Source organism: Macrobrachium nipponense, chromosome 45 (assembly GCF_015104395.2).
Source record: "Macrobrachium nipponense isolate FS-2020 chromosome 45, ASM1510439v2, whole genome shotgun sequence".
Lineage (NCBI taxonomy): Eukaryota > Metazoa > Arthropoda > Malacostraca > Decapoda > Palaemonidae > Macrobrachium > Macrobrachium nipponense.
This window is the reverse complement of record NC_061105.1, coordinates 26,299,338-26,311,522: the sequence shown is the minus strand read 5'-3', so window position 1 is coordinate 26,311,522 and position 12,185 is coordinate 26,299,338.

Genomic DNA, 12,185 nt, shown 5'->3' with positions numbered 1-12,185 from the left:
CTGCATTTATTTTATATTTAGTTTGTATATTTATTACAATTTTTTTATATATCTGAATGTGTGCATGATAAAATAATAATAAGACATTTCATTGTATGCGAAAAGAGAAGTGTCACCTGCATTCCTTTTATTTATGTATTGGTACCAGAATCGAAGAATGTAATATATATATTTTACGTATAAAAAAAATTATATATATATATATATATATTTGATAATATATATATATATATTTATAATATATATATATATATATATATATATATATATATATATATATATATATATATATATATATATATATATATATATATATATATATTATAAATTTTTTTTTGGGGGGGTAAGCAAATTACTTACAGTCTAGTAATATTCAATCATTTATCTTCATTTTAAAACATATTGCAAGTCTCTAGAACAATATCTCGATTTATGGTGAATATTTGAAAAAAATATTTTTATTCCGTCCGCGCGCCGTTCTCGGCCCGAAAATCTCGGAAACGCGTAGGTTACATTCTCCCTAAATATTTGTGCCTTTTCATATTACGCTTTTTTTAAAGGTTTATATATGGAAATGTGGCGCAAAAACATGCACAATATAACAAAAATTATTGGAAGGTTGTTAGCATTTATCATTTTTGAAATAGTTTGCATATAAAGTACGATAAGGTACGAAAAAAAACTACGATCGGTCAACTTTGACTCAACCGAAAAGGTAAAAAAAACGCATTTGATAAAAACATCTTTTACAGTCTAGTAATATTCAATCATTTATCTTATTTAAAACATATTGCAAGTCTCTAGAACAATATCTCGATTTATGGTGAATTTTTGAAAAAAATATTTTTTCCCCTCCGCGCGACGATTTTCGGCCGAAAATCTCGGAAACGCGTAGGTCACATTCTCTTAATATTTGAGCCTTTTGTTCATATTACGATTTTTTTTAAAGGTTATATATGGAAATGTGCGCAAAAAAACATGCACAATAACAAAAAATATTGGAAGGCTTGTTAGCATTTATCATTTTGAATAGTTTGCATATAAAAGTACGATAAGTACGAAAAAAACTAAGATCGGTCCAACTTTGACTCAACCGAAAAAGGTCAAAAAACGCATATATAACATAAAAATATTACAGTCTCGTAATATTCAATCATTTATCTTTATTTTAAAACATATTGCAAGTCTCTAGAACAATATCTCGATTTATGGTGAATATTTGAAAAAAATATTTTTATTCCGTCCGCGCGCCGATTCTCGGCCGAAAATCTCGGAAACGCGTAGGTCACATTCTCCTAATATTTGTGCCTTTTCATATTACGCCTTTTTTAAAGTTTTATATATGAAAATGTGCGCAAAAACATGCACAATATAACAAAAATTATTGGAAGGTTGTAGCATTTATCATTTTTGAAATATTTGCATATAAAGTACGATAAGTACGAAAAAACTACGATCGGTCAACTTTGACTCAACCGAAAAGGTCAAAAAACGCATTTATAACATAAAAATCTTACAGTCTAGTAATATTCAATCATTTATCTTCATTTTAAAACATATTGCAAGTCTATAGAACAATATCTCGATTTATGGTGAATATTTGAAAAAAATATTTTTTTCCCTTCCGCGCGCCGATTCTCGGCCGAAAATCTCGGAAACACGTAGGTCACATTCTCCTAATATTTGAGCCTTTTCATATTACGCTTTTTTTTAAAGTTTATATATGAAAATGTGCGCAAAAAAACATGCACAATATAACAAAAATTATTGGAAGGTTGTGCATTTCTCATTTTTTTTATATTTGCATATAAAAAAAAACTTTTAACAAAAAATTCGACATTCGGTCAACTTTAACTCGTTCGAAATGGTAAAAAACTGCATTTGTAAGCTAAAACTCTTACAGTATCGTAATATTCAATCATTTTCCTTCATTTTGAAACAAATTGCAAGTCTCTATAACAATATTTCGATTTATGTGAATTTTTTAAAAATTATTTTTTTACATCCGCGCGCTACGAATTCATGCATCATTTTGTGATAATATTTTGTCTCGTGTTGCTTTTATCGTTTTACAATGTGTTATATATCAAAATGATTGCAATTTAGTGCACATTACAACGAAAAAAAAAAGTAACTTGTTACCTCTAACCGTTTGGCGCACAGCGCGATTTGAATACAATTATATATGAAATTTCGTTTTTGCGCTATCATATATCGCATTATTTATATATGATAATGATAATTTTTTTCATTTCTGATGGTTGCATACTAAACTTCAAGCAATGAGAAAAAAAGGAGCCAAAAATGAACTCTTAATCTTGTAAACTAAGCGCTCTGTGATATTTTGAAAAAAATATTTTTTCCGCTTACGCGCTCACTCTCAAACCCCTCCGGCATACGGGAGTCATTTTTTTATTTACCGCTCCGGCGTTTAAGGGTTAACCTAATAAAACCATACCAATCTGCAAAGATTTCTCCACAGGTAGTTCACCTGATAAGTAGAGAGACTGATCACTCCATTCACAACTCAAGGATAACTACTCCCATCGAGACTTCTCCTACCCCGAAAAACCTAGTACCCGAGGCAGTTAATAATGATAAACTTTTAGCTCCTCTTGAACCAGACGAAGAAGAAACTTTGGCTCATAATCATATTTTGTCATGGAAAGATGCTAGTAATTCACAGATTCTTTCTTTACTTTCACAGTATATTGGTCATCTTCCTAAGGTGGAAAGGGAAGAATTAGAGGCTGTTCTGAAGTCTTATCCTGCAATATGTTCAGACACTCCTGGTTTCTGTACCTTGGTGAAACATGATGTTGTGCTAGAACCAAACACCAATCCCGTTCGTCAACCTTTTTATCGGGTATCCCATCGTTTATTACCAGCCTTGAAGGCTGAGGTTGAGTATTTACTAAAACTAGATTTGGCTGCACCAAGTAAGTCTCCCTGGGCATCGCCTTGTATTTTAGTCAAAAAGCCTAACAATTCCTATTGTATGTGTACGGATTATAGAAAGGCTAATTCTGTAACAGTCAAGGATGCTTATCCATTACCTAGAATTGCAGATATTATTGACTCTGTGAGTAATTCTAAATACCTTACCCAGATTGATCTCTTGAAGGGTTATTATCAAATTAAATTAACAGATAGGGCAAAAGAGATATCAGCCTTTATAACACCTTTTGGTCTCTTTGAATACAAAGTTTTGCCATTTGGGATGACTAATGCTCCAGCTACATTCCAAAGGATGGTCCATGAAGTTACACGTGGTTTGGAGGGGGTGTATGTCTATTTGGATGACATCGTAGTTGCTAGTAACTCCTGGGATGAACACACCAGGATCTTAAAAGAACTCTTCAAAAGACTCCTGAAAGCTAACCTAGTTATTAATTTAGTCAAGAGTTCATTTGGTAAGGCAAAAGTTACATACCTAGGACATGTCATTGGCAGTGGCTCCATATTACCCAAGGATACTAATGTAAAGGCTATAACTTCATTTCCCACTCCTAGTGATAACAAAGAACTCAAAACTTTCTTACGTATGGTGTCATATTATTCAAAGTTTTGTCCTAATTTTGCCATCATAACTTCTCCTCTACATGCCTTGACATCTAGCAAAGTAAGGTTTCACTGGACACATGATCATGACAAGGCCCTCAAGCAGCTAAAGTAATTCATGACTTCATCTCCTTTGTTGCAAGCTCCTAATCTTGCTAAACCTTTTTTTATACAGGTCGATGCTTGTAATACTGGATTTGGTGGTGTCCTACTGCAAGAAATCAATGGGACCAGTACTTTCCTCCTTGTTGGAACACCTGCGGCCAGTATCTTATTACTCGGGAGCATTCAAAGGCACTCAACTAGGATGGCCTACCATCGAGAAAGAATTATATAGTCTTGTAGCAACAGTCCTTCATTTTCGTCCATATCTGGAAGGTGCTGCACACGTCATCATTTACACCGACCACAAACCCCTTACCTTCCTCGAAAGGGCCAAGCTTAACAACAAGAAACTTCTTCGATGGTCATACATCTTGTCTTCCTACAACATTGAGATCCACAGCATTCGAGGATCAAACAACACCATCGCCGACGCATTATCACGTCTTAGACAGAAAACCACTTTAATTCACTAAATTTGTCAATTGTCATAGTAATTTCATTCCTAACAGGGGGGAACTATAATAACCCTCCTATCATTATGTAGCAATTCTAATTACACACCTATTATTGTGTATGATGTTAGCGCCATCTTATTTATTGCTGACTAGCGGACAGTTTATGGATGAATTTTTACCTTTTGGTTTTAAATGTATGTAATCCTTGGAAATTTTTACTTCCAAGCTCTGTCAAGTTTAATACTTTTGAGTTCGTTATCCGGTGGCTTACGATTCACTTGTTTCTAGTAGTTATTAAGTGGTTATTTGTTATTATTTTGTTATTATATATTCAGACGTGATTCAAATAAGGAAAGTCTTTGTTTCATTTCAACTTTAGTTTGATCATTCACCTAACATATCTACTATACCTACATGAAGTGTTGCCTTCATTACTGAGAATTGATGAATAGTCAAGTGGAAAGCAGAAGTTGTGACAATATATATATATATATATATATATATATATATATATATATATATATATATATATATATATATTACAGTTTTAACTATTCTAGGGTTTTTAAGTGTGAATGGTTGTTTTTATGTGTTTTACTTATATATATATATATATATATATATATATATATATATATATATATATATATATATATATCACTTACATAATTTATCTGTGCATTAATATAATTACTAACAGGACCTCATTGAAACTGGATGGTATCTAGCGGGAACTAATCATTCAAACAAAGTTACAGGGTTTCCTGGGCCAACAGTCTTCATTGTTAAGTATACATGAAATGACTGGAGTCGCCGGACAGTAGTCCAGCTGTATTTATTTATATGTGTGTGTGAGGGAGAGAATAAAAGTCCTTTTTATTATCATTACCCTCCTTCTGCTGTTTGGACCCGCGGCCCTTCATGACCTTGTCCTCTCTGTGCCCGCCGATCCTTCCAGGTGTTCATGATGCGTGTCGTTTCTTGTGCTCTATTGTTTCTTGTCTATTGTAAAGTGTATGATTTTCCTTGATAAGCTATCTTCAAATCCATTTCCTGTGTTGGTTGTCATTACGTTATTTGCGCATATTACGAAGGCATTCTCTACGATCAGTCGAAGTTTTGTTTGTTTCTGTATAAAAGAATTCATATTTTCCCAATCTATTTTATAGTCTTTTCCCCAACTGTAAATTTATAAGTAGATGTAACTCCCTTGTTTACCAAGAAGACGATGGAAGTAATAGACAAGAATATGGAGGAAGGGGTTTTACTCATGTGACTTAGATGACGACGTTTTGAAAAGACTGTAGCCAGTGGCTGTAGGTTCGAGCACTTCCCCGATCTTGGCTAACATTTTAATGGAATGGTTTGAAACGGGGGAAGTGGGTTAATTAAATGAAGGGAACTTAAACATCATCAAATGAGCAAGATACGTGGATGACATCTTGATCAATTATAAGGGAGAATGGGAAGAACTACTTAAGTCCTTCGAAAACATAGATAAACTAAAAGAACAAATCAAGTTCACAACAGAACAAGAGAAGAAGGAAGAAATCCCGTTCTTGGGCCTAATACTGGTAAAAAGGGAAGGGGAAAATTTGAAATTTAAGGTATACAGGAAGAAGACACACACACTAATCCATACGTACATATGTTCTCTAGTCATAGGAGAACATAGGATTTGTAGTCCCGAATTCTTGGATTAAGAGCTGGAATACCTGACGGAGAGTTTTAGGGGATTAGGATACCCTAAGTACTGGTAAGAGGGGCCATACATTAAGGGAAGAAAAAACTATTTTGGGTGGAGGGAAAGGATTGAGCAGTAACATCTGAAAGGGAAGAAAAGAATAATAGCCCCGGACAAAAACATTAGACCCATCAAAAGAGAGCTAGATCATTTCAAACTGATAGGTAGTTACAAAAACACCACTAGGAATAAAATAGTTAGAGACAAAAATGTGGGTGGAAGAGGTAGGAGTGGGGTGTGTACATATGACAGCTTGTCAAGACAGTGGAGAGTGTTACTTCGGAGAAAGTGGCAAATCATGCAAAGAACAAAGCAAACAACACAAAACGCAAGACATTAAAATCAGACGTCGACAGACATCAAGTACTGTAAGGAAAAAAACCATAATATAGATTTCGAAAATATTAATTTTTTTGTACAGAAACACGGCCAGACTGATTGTAGAGAATGTATTCACAATATGCGCAAACAATGCAATGGCAGGCAACGCAGGAAACGGATTTGAAGATAGCTTATCAAGTAAACTCATACACTTTACAATAGAAAAGAAACACAAGAAACCACACGGATTATGAACACCTGGAAGGATCGGAGGGCATAAGACCAGTATATTCTAAAACACCAAGAACGGCCATTCCACGGATTCCTGACCATGAGGACTCCACTAGATACCATCCAGTCTCAATGAGGTCCTGTTAGTAATTATATGTATAATATAAATACTTATAAATATATATATAGCTATAATATATATATATATATATATAATAATATATATATTTTCAGTTAAAACAGAATTCCATCTAATATCGTGAATATGAACAAAGTCTTTTACCTTAACAAAATCAACCAACTCATAAGTGATACAAACACATATGACAAATTAATAAGAAATTCCGTCCAAAAGGTTTTAGCAACATTTTCCAAAAAGTAAGATTAATTAAAAAAGACAAAAAGAGCATTAAATTACTTTAAAGTACCCCAATCATATAACTGAGAAACCTATCTATGAAGCAAACATCATTATCTACTGACCCCCTCAAAATAGGACCTGAGAGACGCCCAACAGTAAAATCAAAATCCCACACCTGAACAGCATGAAGACGTTGACACAGACACTTGGAAATTCTAACCCATTTGTGTTTACATACCCAAATCCCTAAGTAATGTTGGACAATAGCCAGTCTCCACAGGAGGAGTTCTATACGAAATCCCTTGCCCTAATTGTTACCAATCCTACAACAGATTTACGGATTCACTCTCCTAAACCCAAACACAATACAAACGTTCAGTAAGATATGGCTAACAGAGCTCTGCTATTACTGACCACACAAAAGATCATAATCATCATATAAATAAGAATATGTCCATACAATTTATAGTAGAAATTATCGGTTCAATTGCCAGATGGTAGAATCATTACTGATTAATTAAAGAATTATGACGAACCTCTCAAAAGGAGCCTGGGATTCAGATCTGAGCGATAAAATCTTCCTCCAACCAGCATTTAAGAAGGTTAAGAATAAGCAGTGAACAGCCGTGACACATCGGCTGACTTCTGGAACATTCCTTCAGCTGTATAGATAGTACTGTTCTCTATTCTTAAGCGATTACCAGTCTGTTAAGGAAGACAGTCGTCTCAGAAAAATATAACATAAATTCTACCCTTTTGGTATTTTGATGGGTTCTCTTTTATATATATATATATATATATATATATATATATATATATATATATATATATATATACATATATATATATACATATACATATATGTGTATATGTATATATATATATATATATATATCTATATATATATATATATATATATATATACACATATACATATATAATTCGTCAGTATTTTAATCTTATAAACTATAATTTGATGACATCTCCCTTGAAATTACAAGAAATTATCAGCTTTGTTGCTTCGTTGACCTATGGTATTTTTTTTGCGAGGTTTTACGATTTTACAATGAAACGGAACCACCAATCTGCTAAAAAAAGTTCTTGATTGCCTTTTATTCCCAAAAGGAGTCAAAATGATGTGGGGCATCTACACTAAAGAGAGAGAGAGATCATGATGTTAATGATCTGGTGCATATTTTGTTATTTCCATTACAGCCCTATGTTTTTTTTTTCTAATTTTTTTTTTTTTTTTTTTTTTTTTTTATTGAATTTGTTAGCATGAGCCGTATGGTGGTCAAGGAAATGACAGAAAACGTGGCATTTCATAGAAGGCTGAAGGGTAGAAATTTTAATTATTGCTGATGAAAGCTTGATGAAAAAAGAAAAAATAGAATTGCGCTACGAAATATTGTAAAACTGCATTATTGCATTAATGGGTTCTGGGGTAGTGGTTGACATCTTGGCACATGAATCGTACGTCGAGGATTCGCGATCAATTACTGTCGCAGAGGGTTGGGTCCCCAAGGGCATCTGTGGTGGGCTGTTGTGGAAACTTACAGAACATTCCTCCCAGTAGGCTACTTTAGGCAGAGAGGAAAAATGAAACAAAGCAACGCTAACTTTCACTATATTTGGTCGACCTTTCTCTATTTATCCGTTTTCTTCTCACTTTTATCCTAGTTTTCTCATAAGTATTCTAGTTTTTGGCAGTTGCTTTGCTTTACAATATATTTACTGCTGTGGTACCATTAACTGTATAGGCTGGGCTCATAAAATCAAGGACATATCGCTGTTATTGACGACGCATTAATACAGTCAATTCTCTAGCATGATGAAGGATGTTTTAGTTAGTCATTCATTTTATTTTCTTTAAAAATAAAAATTCCTGTTTTGAAGAAAACGTTACGTGACTATTTGTGGGGGACAAAGGTAAATTTTACTTTCCTCGCAACTCGCCACTTTCTCTCCTTTACCGAAATTTTTCCAGCTCTACAAGAAAGTAGTCCAGCGGCGGATTTATGGATAGGAGCCATCTGGTCACGTGCTCCCACCCCTCCATGGATAGATTAATGTGCAAATCTTAAAGCTATAACTAAAACTTGATAATGTGTAACCACTGCACTCAGGCAAAATTTTGATAGAAACAGTACAAGAAAAATTATATAATTTGTTATTCTATGCCTATATGTAATGGTGATATTTGCTAAAGAAACTTCACCTGCTTCTTCTTTGTAAGCTACAGGTGTTGGAAACAATGTAGCAATCTTCAGAATTATAATCTCTCTCTCTCTCTCTTCTCTCTCTCTCTCTCTCTCTCTCTCTCTCTCTCTCTGATAGAAACAACTTGTTAAGCAGCCAACACCATTTCAGACAAAACAGATCCTGCCTATCAGACCTCTTGGAGTTTTTTCATAACATGCTTGGTATTTACGAAAGTGGTAGAGCAATAGATATACTCTACTTAGATTTCCAAAAGGCCTTTGACAAAGTTCAAAACAAGAAACTAATGACATAACTGCAGAGGTGTAACTATAGGGGGACAAGGGGGGGCACGTGCCCTGTGTGCCGACCCCAGGAGGCCGCCAAAATGAGCCTGGGGAACAATTTATACGGCTTACAGGGAGATGTGAGAGAGAAAAAAGTATTTTGTATTACTATCTTATATATATATATATATATATATATATATATATATATATATATATATATATATATATATATCATAAAGAGTTGCTAGTATTTGTATTCTTCACACACAAACACATTTGCGTGTGTGTGTATATATATATATATATATATATATATTATATATATATATATATATATATATACGTGTGTGTGTATATATTTATTGGAGTGATATAAAGTGCGAAAATAGAAAATATTAGCATATTGAAATAACTAAAATGAGAGAGAGAATCATTGTCCTTAAAACAACGTAATGTGGAACCATGAATTTTGAAGGATGGGTGTCAGTTAACCGGCCGAACCAAACTCATTTTCTTGGTCGAGCGACTGCAGTCAGGTAGTTCTTTTGGTAACTAGTTTCTCCTCTACTTTTACTGTTCATATACTATACCATTTGTACAGTTTTCGAGAGTATGCCTCATAATTGCAGCGTGCTCTTCTAGCAAAATGATGAATCTTAGTTTGTGCATTCGTGGTTCGAGGACTTCATGAGAAATTATAGTTTACACCCAACTTTCCTAAGCAGCAGAGCCAGAGAATACAGTCTGTTAATTTTTTTTTTTTTTTTTTTTTGGTAACTTGTTGTTGTTATTTTGTTTAGCATTCAGGCAGTAGGCAGTATTTATCAATCCATATTATATTTATTTGATTATTTATATATTTATTCATTTATACACTTCACTCAATATATCATGGTAAGTCACTTTACTTCTCTAACAATTTTATGGCAAGTAAACGGATGTTCAGATTTCCACTCCAGAGAAGCTCATCCAATTCACTACACAATATGGTGATGAAAATGTTTTCCCCACTTAAGAGTAGCCATGCAACTGCTGCGTTCGTTCACAGCTTGCAATTGAAATTGATTATGGCTTATCTCGGAGCCTCAGTGGGACAGGATAGACTTACCGCCCTAGCATTTCTTGGTATTGAGCGTGAAGAGGAAGAACTCATTAACTCTGATGATGTTATTGATAATTTTGCTTCAGCAAAGTCTCGTTGAGTCCAAATATCATTGCCATCAACTTTTATTTTTTTGCTAATCTCGTTTACACTCAATTTTGCATTTTAAATGTTAAATCTAAGCAGTTTCAGAAGTTGATAAATTCGTTTTTTTTTTTTTAATAGAAAACAGAGAATCGTAATAAATGGTGAAGAATCAGAATGGCCAGATGTGACAAGCGGAGTTTCTCAGGGTTCTGGCCCCCTCTTGTTTTTATTTCTATTAATGGCACTGATGTAGGCATAACTAGCAGGATAGCCAAATCTACAGATGACACCAAACTAGGTGTAAATGCAACAGACCCAGATACAGTGGAAAGTTTAAGAAGTTATCTAAGGGAAATAGGAAAGTGGTAAAAAATAGGACAAGTGCCTTTTAACCTGGATCAATGTAAAGTATTACGAAGAGGAACAAACAATCCTCATGCCAACTACATCCATCCTGCTTGGGAATGACATAAATAGTATAGAAGAAGAAGAGGAGCTTGGAATTATCATCAAGGACTTAAAATTCACAAAACAATGCATAAAAGTTGAAAAGAAGGCATAAAACTAGTGGGATACAAAAGCGGCAGTTCAGATGCAGAAATAAGGAAACGGCACTGCAGCTCTACACATCAATAGATACACAATTTCTTGAATATGCAGTACAGTTTTGTCCACTAACACTAAGAAAGGACTAAAATATGCTAGAATGGGGTACAAGCAAGTGCCACAAAGTTAATTCCATCCATCAGGCAAATAAGTTACCAAAGGCGACTAGAGAGCCTGAACATGTATGACCTAGAAACATGATAATTCCGAGGACAATTAACAGAAACATTTAAAATAATGAAAGGTATAACAAAAGTCGACAGTAACCTCATCACATAAAACGATAACCAGACAAGAAATAGTGACGGAAACTAGAACTGAAGGGATACAGCACATTGCATTGTGGGAACTTTTTCACATACAAGAAATAAACTGCCAGCAGAAGTTGTGAACAGCAGCAGTGTACAATAGTTCAAAGAAAGTTAGACAAAATCATTAGAACACTGTGAATCAATTGTAAAACCTGATGCTCCTCAGATGGACTGTCTTTGAGACATCTAATCCTTGTAACTCCTTGTAATTCAGTACATACAATACATATGTGCATATGTAAATTATATATATATATATAATATATATATATATATATATATATATATATATATATATATCGCACATTTGATTTGTTTAAAGGCAACTAGTTTACCCAGACTCATATACCTAAAAATAGCACATTAAAAGGAATGATACTGAATAAACAAAGAGAAAGTCACTGTTCTCCACCTCCCAAACAAACAAAATCAAGTACGCGGCATTTATCAGCAGGATGATTGCTCCATGTGTTGCAGGATTCTGGTGGTGACTTTATAATAGACTACTTGGGAAATAGTCCAACATCTAATAATAACAACTGTTTGACCAGCTGGGGAAAGTTAGGCTGTTTTGTCACGGGATAGCAATATCTGCACACTGCTAGACTTTAGAGGAAGGTAAAATCGCTTCAACTTCAAGAGCAGTCTTTCTATAAGGGAGACTCCATATACATACAAAACAACTGCTGAATCAAGGATAAACCGCTTGTGCAGAAAACTTCCACAACATGGATTGCTTCACGATGATATCTATTCAAAATGGTCATCTGCAGTGTGTCAGAGCCCCTCTGCACAATAATGGCCATTTCTAG